At 46.9% G+C, this 16,856-nt stretch overlaps 1 protein-coding gene across 13 annotated transcripts in view; it reads right to left on the bottom strand.

Annotated features, from left to right (window-relative positions):
- Positions 1-16,856, bottom strand: part of CELF4 (CUGBP Elav-like family member 4) — a 1,497,717-nt gene that overhangs the window by 167,401 nt on the left and 1,313,460 nt on the right. The gene's annotated exons all lie outside the window — the stretch shown is intronic.

Below are 16,856 nucleotides of genomic sequence, written 5' to 3'. Positions count from 1 at the left end.
GTCGGAGGCTCAGGCATTTGCACCTTCAGCAAAAACCCTGGGTTGAGGGTCAGACAGGGTTTCCCCTAGTAAAGGGACACCACAGGGGCCCCGGGTCTTTCAGCCTTAGTTGAACTAAGCCCCCGTGACATTATAATCGGCCCACATTTTTTCAGGAGTCCATGGATCCATTAGATTCCATAACCCGCCAGTTGGCGGCGCTGTCCATACAGGTCTCCGAGTTGAATGGGGCAGTTCAGCAGCAGGGCCTGGTAGTAGCAAAGGTGCAAACGGCATCTGCAGGTATCGGTGCAGAGCCGAAGTTTCCGCTGCCAGAACGATTTTCAGGCGATCGCAGCAAATTTGTCGTATTTCGGGAGGCCTGCAAATTATACTTCCGCATGCGGCCAATATCCTCAGGTAATGAGGCCCAGCGAGTAGGGCTGGTGTTGTCATTACTGAGTGGTGACCCCCAAGCATGGGCATTTTCCTTACCACCTGACTCTGCTACATTTCATTCGGTCGATAATGTTTTTTCTGCCCTCGGGCTCATTTACGATGACCCTGACCGACTGGCTCTAGCGGAATCTAAAATCCGCGCCCTCCGCCAGGGGGAGCGCTTGGCAGAAGACTATTGTTCGGAATTTCGCCGCTGGGCTGTAGACACACAGTGGAATGACCCAGCACTGCGGAGCCAGTTTATTCATGGGGTATCAGGGAGGGTGAAACAAGCCCTCCTGATGTATGAGACTCCGGCATCATTGGAGTCTGCCATGAGTTTGGTGATACGTATTGATCGCCGTTTTCGTCAGGGGGCACAGGAGACGCTACCTCTGGGGGAAAACAGAGGTGCAGGTGTGGTTGAAGTAGATGAGTCCCCTGAACCTATGCAGATTGCTGGCGTGGCACAGGTTCGGCCTCGCGCTCCGGGAGTCCGGAAGTCCGGAGCATGTTTCTACTGTGGTAAAGGTGGTCATTATGTTAACGTTTGCCCGGTACTACCTAAGAGGGTCACACCGGTGGAAAACTGTTAAGCTCAGAGGGTATGGAGGAGACCCAACTGAGCGTATGCATATCCTCCATGATGGTATCTCAATGTATGCTCCCTGCCAAGGTTATTGTCGCCGGCAGAGAGCTACCTATATCAGTGTTTGTGGATAGCGGTTCCGCCACCAATCTCATAGATGAGGAGTTTGCACACACCGCCGGGTTTAAGATTGAAAAACTTCCTCACCCCATACAGGTGGTGACCATTAATGCTGTTCCCCTCCCTCAAGGGGAGATTACTGAGTTTGTGGCAGAGGTGAAACTCCACATTGGGGTCCTACATTCTGAGTCGGTTACATGTAGGGTCCTCCGTAATCTCCCAGCTCAAATGGTCCTGGGTTTTCCATGGCTGTCCAGGCACAACCCGGTAATTGATTGGAAAACTCAGGACATAGTACGATGGAGTGGTTTCTGCCAAGACAATTGCTTGGCCACATGTGTGTCCGCCGTGACGCCCAGCCTGCCGGAGGCTTTGCAGGATTTCGCGGATGTTTTCTCTGAGAAGGGTTGCTCAGAACTGCCTCCACATAGAGCCTATGACTGTGCTATTAGGCTAAAACCCAGGGCCAAATTACCTAAGGCCAGGATGTTTAATATTTCTGGTCCTGAGAGACAAGCTCTGAAAGACTACATCGCGGAGAGTCTGAGCAAAGGTCACATCCGGCCTTCGTCCTCGCCTGTAGCCGCGGGGTTTTTCTTCATTAAGAAGAAAGATGGGGGGTTACGCCCGTGTCTGGATTTCCGAGAGTTAAACCAGATTACTATCCGTGATCCCTACCCAATGCCGTTGATCCCGGATTTGTTCAACCAGGTAGCGGGGGCAAAATGGTTTTCCAAGCTGGACCTCAGGGGGGCGTATAACCTCATAAGGGTCCGTCAGGGGGATGAGTGGAAGACGGCGTTTAACACTCCTGAGGGTCATTTTGAGAGTCTGGTTATGCCGTTTGGGTTGACCACCGCGCCTGCCGTTTTCCAACATTTTATTAATGATGTCTTTGCTCATGTCCTGGGGAGATTTGTGATTGTATACCTGGATGATATCCTCATTTATTCTAGCGATCGGGACACTCATTTGCAGCATGTTAGGCAGGTGTTACAGTTGCTCCGGGAGAACCAGCTCTATGCTAAGCTGGAAAAATGTTTATTTTTTGTCCAGGAGTTGCCCTTTTTGGGATATATTGTGTCCGCAGCTGGTTTTAAAATGGACACCGCTAAGGTGCAAGCGGTGTTGCAATGGGAGAGGCCGGAGAGTCTGAAAGCACTCCAGCGGTTCCTGGGGTTTGCGAATTATTATAGGAAATTTATAAAACACTTTTCGACTGTCGCCAAACCGCTCACGGACATGACAAAAAAGGGTGCCGATCTGGCGAACTGGCCTGAGGTGGCTATACGTGCATTTGAGCGTCTGAAGAATAGTTTTGCTTCAGCCCCCATTCTGGTGCAACCAGACGTGTCTAAACCTTTTGTGGTAGAGGTTGATGCGTCGGAGGTGGGAGTGGGGGCAGTACTGTCTCAAGGCTCGTCCTTGAGCGAGATGCATCCATGCGCCTACTTCTCCAAGAAGTTGTCGCCGGCCGAACGGAATTATGATATCGGCAACAGGGAGTTGTTGGCCATCAAACTGGCTTTTGAGGAATGGCGACACTTCTTGGAGGGGGCGGCTCACCAGGTCACAGTTATCACCGACCATAAGAATCTGCTCTACCTGGAGTCGGCCAAGCGTCTGTCTCCTAGGCAGGCTCGCTGGGCATTGTTTTTTACTCGTTTCAATTTTCTTGTGACGTACCGTCCCGGGGCTAAAAACACCAAGGCGGATGCTTTGTCTAGGTGTTTTCCGGGGGGAGAACCTCGGGAAGAGCCGGTACCCATCCTCCAGAAAGGGGTAGTGGTCTCGGCTCTCACGACTGAGGTAGAGGCGGAGATTGCCGAGGCCCAAGAGGAGGTACCACCAGGACTTCCCGCCAACAAATCATTTGTACCCCTGCATCTTCGGCCTAAGGTGTTGAAGGAACACCACGATTCGGTACTGGCTGGTCACCCAGGGGTGAAGGGCACCTTAGAGCTGGTATCGCTTCGTTTCTGGTGGCCCAAAATCCGGCAGGACGTTGTCTCGTACGTGGCAGCTTGCATCACGTGCGCTAGGGCTAAGTCACCCCGAACCCGTCCTGCTGGCACGCTACAGCCTCTGGGGGTACCCAATAGGCCATGGACAGAAATCTCCATGGATTTTATCACTGACTTGCCAGCCTCGGCAGGGAACACGGTCATCCTGGTGGTGGTTGACCGTTTTTCAAAGATGGCGCATTTTGTGGCGTTGTCCTCTTTGCCCAATGCTAAGACGTTGGCTCAGGTATTTGTGAAGGAGGTGGTCAGACTCCACGGAGTACCGTCTGACATAGTATCTGATAGGGGTACGCAATTTGTGGCGAGGTTTTGGAAAGCTTTTTGCTCAAGGTTGGGGATCAAGTTGTCACATTCATCGGCGTTTCATCCACAGTCTAATGGACAAACTGAGCGCATGAACCAAAATCTTGAACAGTATTTACGATGCTTTGTGTCCGACAACCAGGAGGAGTGGTCTACTTTCCTTCCTCTGGTCGAATTCGCATTAAATAATCACCGCCAAGAGTCATCAGGAGAGTCTCCATTCTTTTGTGTGTACGGTCAACATCCTCAGTTTTGTACCTTACGTCAGGGTGACTCCGGGGGTGTCCCGGAGGAGGATCAGCTAGGAGCCCAATTGTCATCAGTCTGGAGGTGGGTGAAACAGCGTTTGTTGAGCATGAGTGCCAGGTACAAACGGGTGGCTGACAGTAGACGCGTGCCAGGTCCGGACCTGTGTGTGGGTGAATGGGTGTGGTTAGCTACGAAGAACATAAAACTCAAAATCCCTTCTTTAAAACTGGGTCCAAGGTTTATTGGGCCTTTTAGGATTTCTGCCATCATTAACCCAGTGGCTTATCGGTTGGAACTTCCCGCAGTGTACAAGATACACAACGTGTTTCACAGGGCTTTATTGAAAAAGGTGGTAGGCTCTGTGGACACAACGCCGATGCCACCTCCAGTCATGGTGGATGGCGAGTTAGAGTTCGAGGTCGCCAAGGTAGTGGACTCTCGAGTAGTACGCCGTACTCTTCAGTATTTGGTGCACTGGCGGGGGTATGGTCCAGAGGAGAGGTCTTGGGTTCCAGCCTCAGACATACATGCGGATCGGCTGGTCAGTTCTTTTCACCGTCGTCATCCGGACAAGCCGGGTCCTATGAGTCTTGAGGGCCCTGGGGTCCCTCGTAGAAGACGGGGTACTGTCATGTCGGACGCTGTTCACACCACAGCATCCGGCAGGCAGAGGTAGTTCCACCTCCAGCCACTATAGCCTCAGTGGCGCCGGCCTGATCTTCAGGCTCTCGGGGGTTAATCCTGCTGGAGACCAGGTTGGATGGTTAGTCACGCCCACGGTCTTTAAATAGTCATGCTGGCCTATGGGCGTCGCCGATTATAGCTTGTGTTTCATACCAAGTGGTTCCGGTCTGGAGTGGAGGTGTTCAAGAGAGAGAGATTCATATCTGGTGTCGTATGATCCGTCGTTATCCTTTCTCCTTCCCATATTTGTGTTTAGTTGTGCCCTGTTCACATTACTGTTTATTCCTCTGTGTGTGCGGCGCAGTGCAGTTTAAGTTCTCCCTGTCTGTCATTATTTGTGTGGGAGCTTTGGTGGTGACTTCTCACTGGGTGGAGGGTGGAGGGTTAAGTGCAGGGCTGAGCAGGAGATAAGGAAAGGTCGGAGGCTCAGGCATTTGCACCTTCAGCAAAAACCCTGGGTTGAGGGTCAGACAGGGTTTCCCCTAGTAAAGGGACACCACAGGGGCCCCGGGTCTTTCAGCCTTAGTTGAACTAAGCCCCCGTGACAATATGTCTATACATCAGGAGGCAGGCTCAGAAGGTGTTAGGCCCAGTATGGATTGCACGTGATTGCACAAAGGTGAGAAAGGGTACCGTATCCCCAGATAACATGTATGGATAGCGTACACATTCAAAATATATGTCTATACATCAGGAGGCAGGCTCAGACGGTGTTAGGCCCAGTATGGATTGCACGTGATTGCACAAAGGTTAGAAAGGGTACCGTATCCCCAGATAACATGTATGGATAGCGTACACATTCAAAATATATGTCTATACATTAGGAGGCAGGCTCAGATGGTGTTAGGCCCAGTATGGATTGCACGTGATTGCACAAAGGTGAGAAAGGGTACCGTATCCCCAGATAACATGTATGGATAGCGTACACATTCAAAATATATGTCTATACATCAGGAGGCAGGCTCAAACGGTGTCAGGCACAGTATGGATTTGACGGCCCAGACTACACAGCGGAGGAGCAGGGAGAGGTAAAGATTGCAAATGCTGGGGCCCTGCCCAAGCAAGGGGGGCCCACTCGTGGGCGTCGGTACTGTCGGTACTGGCACTGGGCCCCTCATAGTATGGCGGTGTGTCTGACGGCGGGTGTGCACCACCACCGTCAGAGACACTTGATTGCACTATGAGGGACCCTGTGCCAGTGCCCGCGCCCAAGAGTCGGCCTACCCACCTGTCCAGGGCAACGGCTCTCGCACGGTGTCGTGCGCTAGGTGGTGACCCCGGCCATGGGGGGGGGAGGCAGCACAGTTAGGGAGTTTTAGAAAGTGGCATATGTTGATGTTGGACATTCAGCTGATGCAAAAGGTGAAATAGGTCAAGTCCCAGGAAGAGGTGGACCAAAGCAAGCCATTTTTCTGTCACCCTATGTGTCATCAGGGGAAGGTGGGACAAAATCCTTGGAAACCCATGCGTGGTTCATTTTAATGAAGGTTAGATCATCCACATTTTGGGTTGACAGACGGGTCCTTTTTTCTGTCAGGATTGATCCAGCTGCACTGAAGACTCTTTCCGATAGCACACTTGCAGCTGGGCAAGCGAGCTCCTGTAAGGCATATTGTGCCAATTCAGGCCAGGTGTCCAGTTTAGCGGCCCAATAGTCAAAGGGGAATGACCTGTGTGGGAGAACATCAATATGGGAGGAAAAGTAGTTTGTAACTATAGTTGACAACTGCTGTCTCCTGTCACTTTCCATCGATGCAGTGTTACCAGTTGTGTGAGCGGTACTTGAAAAATCAGTCCACAACATTGTCATGAAACCCCTGTCTCCAACGCCACTTCTGCTGTGTGCACCACGAACACCTCTGCCAAGCTGACCCCGGCCCGTACGGCTCGTGTGAGAACCATCACCGCTGCTGTGTGCTGGGAATGCCTCAAGCAACCGATTTACCAGAGTTGCTTGTTTATTAGCCAATATTAGGTCAAGGTTCTCCTGTGGCATGATGTTTTGTAATTTGCCTTTATAGCGTGGATCCAGGATGCTGGCCAACCAGTAGTCGTCATCGTTCATCATTTTGGCAATGCGGGGGTCCCTTTTTAGGATCTGCAAGGCATAATCTGACATGTGGGCCAATGTTCCCGGTGTCAATGATGCACTGCGAGTGCTGGTTGGAGGAGCACTTTCTGGCAAATCCACATCCCTCCAGTCACGCACAAACCCTGTACCAGACCTTGCCACGCCAACATTTTCACTTGCCCCACGAGATGCATCCTCCTCCCCTAAGTAATCATCCCCATCATCCTCCTCCTCCTCCTCCTCTTCTTCCTCCACCTCGTCCAGGAGAGGTCCCTGAGCAGACAATGGCTGAATGTCATCAAGGATTCCCTCCTCCTCTTCCTCCTCATCACCATTGGCTGCAGAAGCCTGCTCCTTAAGGTGCGTCAAAGTTTGCATGAGCAGACGCATAAGTGGGATGCTCATGCTTAGGATGGCGTCGTCTGCGCTTACCAGCCGTGTGCATTCCTCAAAACACTGAAGGACTTTACAGAGGTCTTTCAGCTTCGACCACTGCACACCTGTCAACTCCATGTCTGCTCTCAAAGTGCCTGGCCGTGTATCCTCCCACAAATGCATTATGGCCTGCCTCTGCTCGCACAGCCGCTCCACCATGTGCAGGGTGGAGTTCCACCTTGTTGCAATGTCGATAATGAGGCGGTGGTTGGGAAGGTGGAGCAATCGCTGCAGCTTCTGCATACGAACGGAGTGTACAGGCGACCGGCGGATGTGCGCGCACAGTCTTCGCACCTTCTGGAGCAGGGCTGTTAACTCTGTATAATTTTTGAGGAAGCACTGCACCACCAGGTTCAAGGTGTGAGCCAAGCAAGGTATGTGGCTGAGTTTTGAAAGGGCTATGGCTGCCACAAAATTACGGCCGTTATCACTAACTACCTTGCCTGCCTCAAGATGTACACTGCCCAGCCATGACTCAGTTTGTCGCTTCAAGTACTCGGCCAGCACCTCGGCGGTGTGTCTGTCGCCCAAACACATCATCTGCATCACAGCCTGCTGACGCTTTCCACTAGCTGCTCGATAGGGGGACACCTCGTGTGCAACAGTGGCAGCTGCAGATGGAGTGCTCGTACGACTGCGCTCTGTGGACGAGCTTTCGCTTCTGGAGGAGGAGGAGGAGGAGGAGGGTCGAACGCCTACAGCCAACTGTTTCCTATACCGTGGGCTAGGCAGCACTGTCCCACCACCGCTGTCCCCTGTGGACCCTGCATCCACCACATTAACCCAGTGCGCAGTGATGGACATGTAACGGCCCTGGCCATGCCGACTGGACCATGCATCAGTTGTGAGGTGCACCTTTCCGCTCACTGACTGCTTGAGTGCATGGACAATGCGGTCTTTCACATGATGGTGGAGGGCTGGGATGGCTTTGCGAGAGAAGAAGTGGCGACTGGGTAGGTCATAGCGTGGTACTGCATAGGCCATGAGTTCGCGGAAAGCTGCGCTTTCCACCAACCGAAAGGGCATAATCTCAAACGAGATTAGTTTGGCAATGTGGGCGTTCAAACCCAGTGTACGTGGATGAGAGACTGAGTACTTTCTTGACCTACTCATAGTGTCTGGGAGGGTGAGCTGGACTTGAGAGCTGCATATGGTGGAAGTAGCGGTGGACTTTTGAAATTTTTCGACCCGTTTCGCTCAACTCTACTGATTACAATTATTACCCACCAAGTGCATGGTGTTTAAATGTCTAAGCATGCAACTGGTATTCAAATTTTTCAGATTTTTCCCTCGGCTAAAGGTCTTTGCGCACTTCTTACAGATAACCTTGGCCTGATCATGAGGATTTTGTTAAAAAAAGTGCCACACTGCACTCTTCCTACTTTGGCAGACATTTTGCGGCCTAGCACGCTGTGATGTTTTGACCCTCTGGACAAGCTGTCCAGCAACTCTTTTGATTTTTGGAACCTGTCTTTGGAGTGCTCCGGGCCTGCCAGATAACAGCTGTTGCGATGTCGATGTCTGCTGTGGATGCTCCTCATCTGAGCTATTGGAAGCAGCACCCTCTTCCCCCAATGGATGCCAGTCTGGGTCAACAACTGGGTCATCCATCACCTCCTCTTCTATGTCATGTGCACCTTTCTCTGTGTCACCGTGTATGGTGGTATAGTGTGCGGGAAGGGGCACCTGAGTCTCATCAGGGTCAGAATCTGGCTCTGTACACTGCGAGGACAATGTAGTGCTCTGAGTGAATGTACCAGCAGAATCATCTATCAGCGGCTGTGCATCAGTGCACTCCATGTCAGATTCATCTTGGCCTGGGTAATTCACCATTTCACTTGATAATCCAGGCATGGTATGTGAAAACAGCTCCATGGAGTAATCAGTAGTATGGCCTGCGTCATCCTTCAATCTTGGTTGGGGTGAAGGATACAAGGAAAGGTGTGGTTCATGAACATGAGCCTCCAATGACGACTCAGTGCTTTTACTTTTTACAACTTCAGAAGAGGAGGCGATAGAGCTGGAGGCTGAGTCAGCAATGTAAGACAAAACTTTTTCCTGATGCTCTGGCTTTAAAAGCGGTTTGCCAACTCCTAGAAAACTAAGCCTTCGAAGCCTTATGGAGCCAGATGATGACGCAGGCTCAACACCGCCTGCATTCGGTCCTATTTTGCTTTTGCCACTACCATCAGATCCACCACCAACACCATCATTACCAGCTGCCAACCCCCGCCCAATTCCACGGCCTCTTCCACCAGCCTTCCTCATTTTTGGTAGAAATGTAGACAAAATCCAACAAACTATATAGTAATGTAAAACAAGGTACAAGGTGTCTATAGGACAGGGGAGATTTTGAATTTCTGCAGACACTTGTGGACACTGGACACTTGGATTGTGTGAGGCCCACTGAATATCAGAGCGCTATGTCACAGGCTCGATGCAACAGGTGTGAAAAAAGTGACTACAGGATAAGGGAGATTTTGAATTTCTGCAGACACTTGTGGACACTGGACACTTGGATTGTGTGAGGCCCACTGAATATCAGAGCGCTATGTCACAGGCTCGATGCAGCAGGTGTGAAAAAAGTGACTACAGGATAAGGGAGATTTTGAATTTCTGCAGACACTTGTGGACACTGGACACTTTGATTGTGTGAGGCCCACTGAATATCAGAGCGCTATGTCACAGGCTCGATGCAACAGGTGTGAAAAAGTGACTACAGGATAAGGGAGATTTTGAATTTCTGCAGACACTTGTGGACACTGGACACTTGGATTGTGTGAGGCCCACTGAATATCAGAGCGCTATGTCACAGGCTCGATGCAGCAGGTGTGAAAAAAGTGACTACAGGATAAGGGAGATTTTGAATTTCTGCAGACACTTGTGGACACTGGACACTTGGATTGTGTGAGGCCCACTGAATATCAGAGCGCTATGTCACAGGCTCGATGCAGCAGGTGTGAAAAAAGTGACTACAGGATAAGGGAGATTTTGAATTTCTGCAGACACTTGTGGACACTGGACACTTGGATTGTGTGAGGCCCACTGAATATCAGAGCGCTATGTCACAGGCTCGATGCAGCAGGTGTGAAAAAAGTGAATACAGGATAAGGGAGATTTTGAATTTCTGCAGACACTTGTGGACACTGGACACTTGGATTGTGTGAGGCCCACTGAATATCAGAGCGCTATGTCACAGGCTCGATGCAGCAGGTGTGAAAAAAGTGACTACAGGATAAGGGAGATTTTGAATTTCTGCAGACACTTGTGGACACTGGACACTTGGATTGTGTGAGGCCCACTGAATATCAGAGCGCTATGTCACAGGCTCGATGCAGCAGGTGTGAAAAAAGTGACTACAGGATAAGGGAGATTTTGAATTTCTGCAGACACTTGTGGACACTGGACACTTGGATTGTGTGAGGCCCACTGAATATCAGAGCGCTATGTCACAGGCTCGATGCAGCAGGTGTGAAAAAAGTGACTACAGGATAAGGGAGATTTTGAATTTCTGCAGACACTTGTGGACACTGGACACTTGGATTGTGTGAGGCCCACTGAATATCAGAGCGCTATGTCACAGGCTCGATGCAGCAGGTGTGAAAAAAGTGACTACAGGATAAGGGAGATTTTGAATTTCTGCAGACACTTGTGGACACTGGACACTTGGATTGTGTGAGGCCCACTGAATATCAGAGAGCTATGTCACAGGCTCGATGGCACAGGTGTGAAAAAAGTGACTACAGGATAAGGCTGGTTTCACATTAGCGCTTTTGTGCGCAGCGCATCGTGCGCACCCGTGCGCATGCGCACTGCGCACCTATACTTAACATGACGTGCGCATGGTCTTGCGCATACTTGCGTTTTCGTGCGCATGCGTTTTTTTGTCTTTTGCGCCAGGTGCGCCAGACGCAACATGTTGCATTTTTGGTTCCGCCCTGTCTCGTCAAAAAAACGCATGCGCACGCTTGCGCACGGAATGCGCAAAAACACCACATTGGAGCCTATGGGAACGCATGCGTGCGCATGGTCTTGCGCACGCTTGCGTTTTTTTGCGCATGCGTTTTTGAGTTAAACAAGTCTAGAATGTTCTCTAGACAATGGAAAAAACGTCACACTTAAAAACGCATGCGCATAAAAAACGCCAACGCATGCAAAAAACGCATGTAAAACGCAAACAACGCTGCGTTTTTTTTACACATCAGCGTGCACATGACGTTAAAAAAACGCGCGTTTGTTTTGCGTTTTTCTTTGCGTTTTTTATGCGCCCGATGCGCTGCGCAAAAAAACGCTAATGTGAAACTAGCCTAAGGGAGATTTTGAATTTCTGCAGACACTTGTGGACACTGGACACTTTTGGATTGTGTGAGGCCCACTGAATATCAGAGCGCTATGTCACAGGTTCGATGGCACAGGTGTGAAAAAAGTGACTACAGGATAAGGGAGATTTTGAATTTCTGCAGACACTTGTGGACACTGGACACTTTTGGATTGTGTGAGGTCCACTGAATATCAGAGCGCTATGTCACAGGCAGAAATTGGCTAGTGCATCACAAACTACAAGATGTATGTAGAATTGGGCAGAATAGGAATCTCCCTAGAGCGTAGGTCTGTAAGAACGGAACAAGTCCTCCACTTATCCTTCCACAGTGACACACAGATAGCTTCACTGTGGCTGTGATAACAGCCGTTACACGGTACTGTGTGAGGATCGTACACCGCTGTATGGTGTGACTAAATGCACGCTCAGTACCTCAGCAGGACAAAAAAAAAATTGGGATTGCTTTTAAAAAAGCAGTTTGCAGAGCAGTGGGTAAACAGCAATGCAGCTGTCAGGAAGCCTTAGAAGGCAGCCTAACAACCAACACCGCTGAGCCACCACAATATAGCCTCCCCTTGCACTGGACACACAGTGACTGGTGTGTTGCACAGGCAAAATCGCTAGCAGCAGAAGCAGTTTTTTTTTCTTCTTCCCTGCCTAACGCTCTCCCTACAGAATCAGCAACCTCTCCCTATGCTAAGATCGGCAGAAGTAAGATGGCGGTCGGCGTGCACGCCCTTTTATAACCCCTGTGACGCCCACCAAAGCAAGCCAATCACTTGCATGCCCTTCTGAAAGATGGTGGTGACCCTTGCCTATGTCATCACGTTGCCCACAGTGTCCGTGGATCCTGATTGGCTGAAAAAGAGTGCAAAACAAACTTTTGAAACGCGACTTTGGCGCGTAAGTCGCCGACCTCGTGGCCGACCTCATCCTAGGGTCTTTTTTGGTCTTTTTTGGGACTTTGCCAAAAGTCGGGGACTTTTGAAATTTTTCGACCCGTTTCGCTCAACTCTACTAGAGAGTAAACCTGCTGCCAGGTAGTCCAACCCCACCCCCAAAGCTGATTGGCAGCTTTCAGTTGATGCACAGTGTACACAGAAAGCTGCCAATCAGTGGTGTGGGTTTATACAGAACTCAGCAGTCAGAACTCTGCTAGATCTGCAGCAGAGAAAACAGTTTTTTTCAAATCAAAACTTGAGCAAGAAGCAAAGTAAGTGACACATCACAGGAATCAGGGTCTCTGTCCAAATATCATGCAGCTTAGATGAGGTAGTTAATACCCGACGGATTCCCTTTAATATATGTTTGTTCTGATGAGGGGCAGAAAGTCGGAGCCAGTGCTGTCTCCAAGAGGATGTCTCTGGTTGAGCTGAAATCTCCAAGTCGCCAGGCTTTATATTGGGCCTAGATATTGCATTATAGGGTGGCTACCTATAGGAGGCAGGAGGGAGACAATATCTGCCTAGTTGCAATTTTGCATCACTAAGGGCAAAAAAAAACAAAAAAAAACAGCTGGGTGGCTCTGCCCAAGCCCAGTCTGTATCCAAGAAGCCTGGCCAAGGTGAAATTATTAATTTGTGCCCCCCCAGTACCAAGCGCTACAATTATCCATGTGTTCCGCCATGATTCGTGTACACCAAGGTGTATCCACTGCAAAGTACATCCAGAACGTCACTGGTTAAATCATATTATAATTTAAGAGGAAAAATGCAAAATGCTGCAGGCAAATCATTTCACCCCCCTCCCCCCAGGCCTCCATTTACCCAATGTTAATTGAGCACTAATTATGCTTGTATTGTTCTCCCGTCACCTCCGTCGCTGTCACGCCTTCTAGCATCTCGAGACCCCCCTCCGCACCCTTCCCCCTCGCACCCCAGCAAGATTTCCAGAAACTTCCAGAGATCTGACGTCTCCTTGGGAAATACAGTGACAGTCGCCTCGCAAGGGCAAAATTAACACTCGGGCGAATGCACTCTTTCCAGTCATCCATTAAACGAAAAAAAAAAAGAAAAAAAAGAGTAAAAGTTTCCCCATCACTTGCGTTGGCAGATTCTCTTTTATTATGAGAGCTGACACCGCACCTTGATGTGACAGTTCCTTGTGTGCGCTCCTGAATGCGCTGTACGTCTGATGAAAGCGCCAAAGATTTTCCTCTGCCTCATCCGCTGGTTTTCGCTTACTAAGCACTCAGCCGCTGCTACTTTCTTTATGTGAAGTGTTGCTGTTTCAGCATGTGTTCATGTGTAGCATAGAGAATGCCGTCATCATCGCCCCGCGTGTCTTAATGATATTTGGACCGCACCGGATCCAGACTGGAAGAACAAGGAAAAAATAAAAAAAAGAGGAGCTGGTGGCGGGGGGATCTTAAAGGAAAAATTAAAGGAAAAACACTATAAAGAGGGGCGAAAAGCGACGGGAATGTGTGACTTCATTAAATATTTCATCCGTAGTTCAGCTGAATTTGGAGCAGCGAACAACACAAAGGTCCAACCCCGGAGCAGGCAATGAGTTCTGGAAAATTTGTGACACTTTTTATAAAGGTTTTATTCTTCCTTCCTTCCTTTCCTTCAGTTCTTTCCTTTTTCTTTTTCTTTCTTTCTCTCTTTCTTTCTCTATCTTTCTCTCTTTCTTTCTTTCTTGCTCTGTCTTTCTTTCTCTCTTTCTTTTTTCTTCCTTCCTTCCTTCCTTCCTTTCTCTCATTCTTTCTTTCTTACTTTCTTTGTTTGTTTCTTTCTTTCTCTCTTTTTTCTTCCTTCCTTCCTTCCTTTCCCTCTTTCTTTGTTTCTTTCTTCCTTTCTCTCTTTCTTTGTTTCTTTCTTTCTTTCCCATTTCTACCCTATGTAGGATGTCTTTATGGCAGACATTTTTAGTTTCTTTCTCTCCTTCCAAGACTCGTCACTATTTTTAATTTTTCCATTGACATACCCGTATCCAGGGATTTTCTTTAAAGACAAGTTGTAGTTTTGAAACTTTCCCGTAAAATGTACTAAAACTGGGGGAAAAAATGCCAAGTAAGATGAAATAGTGGAAAAAAAAGCAATCCAGCCCCGTTTTTGGGGGCTTTTGCTTTACAGCATACATTGTGCAGTAAAAATAATATTGCAACATTGGATCAGTACAATGATGGTGATACTGGTGATACCAAATGTACTTTATTATTATTATTATTATTATTATTATATCATTAATTCAAGTACTTAAAATAATTCCAAACTTTGCAAAAAAAAAAAGAAAAACAATATAATTTATGATGCTAATTTATGAGACCCATAACATGGAATTGAACTTTGAGAAGTTTTGTTTCTTGTGTAGTGACGAGCTATATTGTTTATTGATACAGTATTTATCAATTTTTATTGCATTTTATCAGTTGTGGCATTTTGTTTTGGAACCTTTAATGGGCTTACTCTATTGGTTAAACAATTTTATAATGTTATATATTGGACTTTTATACCAAATTTGCTTATTTATTATTTTTACTTTTGGATGAGGAAAAAAGGAAACAATTTAAACTTTCGTGTTTTAATTTATTTTATGTTTTTAAAAAAATGTTCTCCCCAGTTTCCACATGCAATTTGAACATGCTATCTTTATACTGCTATACATTATATAAAATGCAAATTTGTTGTTCCTGGGGTTGTGGGAGAGGGACACTTTCCTTTGAGTGACGTCACTATGGTGGATACACTTTTGGGGCCGCTATATTGACGCTATACTATTAATATGCTTGGAGATGGTCTTATAACTTTTACCTGTAACATGTTTGTCTATAATTTTGTTTCTAATGTCCTGAGACAACTCTTTCCTTCGCTTCCTCCGGTCCATGCTGAGTGTGATACACACCATGTCACCAAACAGCACCGTGAGTATCTGTAGCCCTCTATACAGGCCACTCACTGATTCCAAGATTGTAGACACCTGTGATGATAATTAGTGGACACACCGCGATTTAACATGTCCCTTTCATCACATTATTTTCTGTCCAGGCCTATTTCATGAGTTTTATTTTTGTTTAATTCTGTGGAAGCATGGCTGAAAAGCAATGTCTGACTTCCATTTGTTCATTTTCATAGATTTTTGATTTATTGTAACTTTTGTGAGATTCCAGTTATTTCTGTGACCATTGTGGATTTTTCTGTCATTAAACGAGGGGTACCAACAATTTTCAAAACATAAATGAGTGCAGTTTTATTGTTCTTTATTTATAGTGTATGCATTTATATCTGTATGTTAAGTTAGACCTATGCGGCATAAGTGCACCCAAATTAAAGTGGACACCTCCTATAAGAATTGTAGGGATTATTATTATTATTATTATTATTTATTGTTATAGCGCCATTTATTCCATGGCGCTTTACATGTGAGGGGGGTATACATAAAAACAAGTACAATAATCTTAAACAATACAAGTCATAACTGGTACAGGAGGAGAGAGGACCTCATCTCTTGGCCTCTCTTGGTTGGTACATTTACACATGTCCGCTCACATATTTCCCTTTCTTTCGTCACTCTTGTTTCTTTCTACCTTTTTCCCATTTCTTGTGTCTACCATTACATCATAATGTATATATTACACATGCATACATTTTTTATTATATTTACTGTATTTGTATGCATACATATATTTTGTACGAGTTCTTAGCATTTGATAGGAATATATATTTTTTCAGATATTTATTATGCTTTATTGTATATTTTTTATTTTTCTTAGATCATTTTTTATGTCCGAATTTAAACTTTTTATTTTTTAATATTTTTCTTCATTTATATATGCCCTCTTTTCTTTGTGTGTACATGTGCTCCCATTAGTCTTTTTTCACTGTAGTGATATAGTTTTTAGTACCATTTACGTGTATTTATCCTTACCCGCTTTTTCGACATCTTCTTTGACTTGCATTGCTCCCATAGTGATATATGTTTATTACAACATTCGCGTTATTGATGACACTTTGTCACACGACAAGTCATGTAATAAGCGCGATGTATTACGCTCCATTCTCACACGATCACAAGTTCTAGCTTTGACCAAGTGTGCTAGTCCGAAGCATTTTGCATTTGTGGGCACATGCGCAGGTGTTATACTTGTACTTCCTCTAGCACAGTCCCATTACCAATAAAGCATTGATTTGATTTTGAGTATGCTTACTCATGTTATTACATATGCCAACTATGTTCTGTGATGCAACTATTTTATTAGATACCTGTCTGTTAAATACTGTGTGCTATGTTAGTCCAACCACACCTGATGAAGCTACATGTGAAACGCGCGTCGGCTCTGGTGGGTGAAACACATCTGTGAATTGATTGGATATCACACGGGTCCTAAGATACCTGTGTATATTACTTATTTACTTGCGTCTCTTTGTACCTAATGGTATTGGATGGATTTTGGACAAGGACGCCTAGCCTAGGGGTACATTATCTATTGGTATTGAACCATGATTTTCCATCCATGAAGGGCATTTTCTGGCTTAATGGTATTTATTTGAACTATCCCTCTCTATATAATATTTAATTGCTTTTGGCTTACCCACTTGTCTTTCTGGTTTACCCATTGTTTTTTAACCAAGTTTGAATTTTTTATGTGTCCTAAAATGAAATTTGGTATTTTTTATAATGGCTTATTGGCCTTTGCACTTT

Source organism: Dendrobates tinctorius, unplaced genomic scaffold (genome assembly GCF_039654945.1).
Source record: "Dendrobates tinctorius isolate UK_male_01 unplaced genomic scaffold, ASM3965494v1 ptg000113l, whole genome shotgun sequence".
NCBI lineage: Eukaryota > Metazoa > Chordata > Amphibia > Anura > Dendrobatidae > Dendrobates > Dendrobates tinctorius.
The sequence above is the reverse complement of the archived record's forward strand: the minus strand, read 5'-3'. Positions and strand labels throughout refer to the sequence as shown.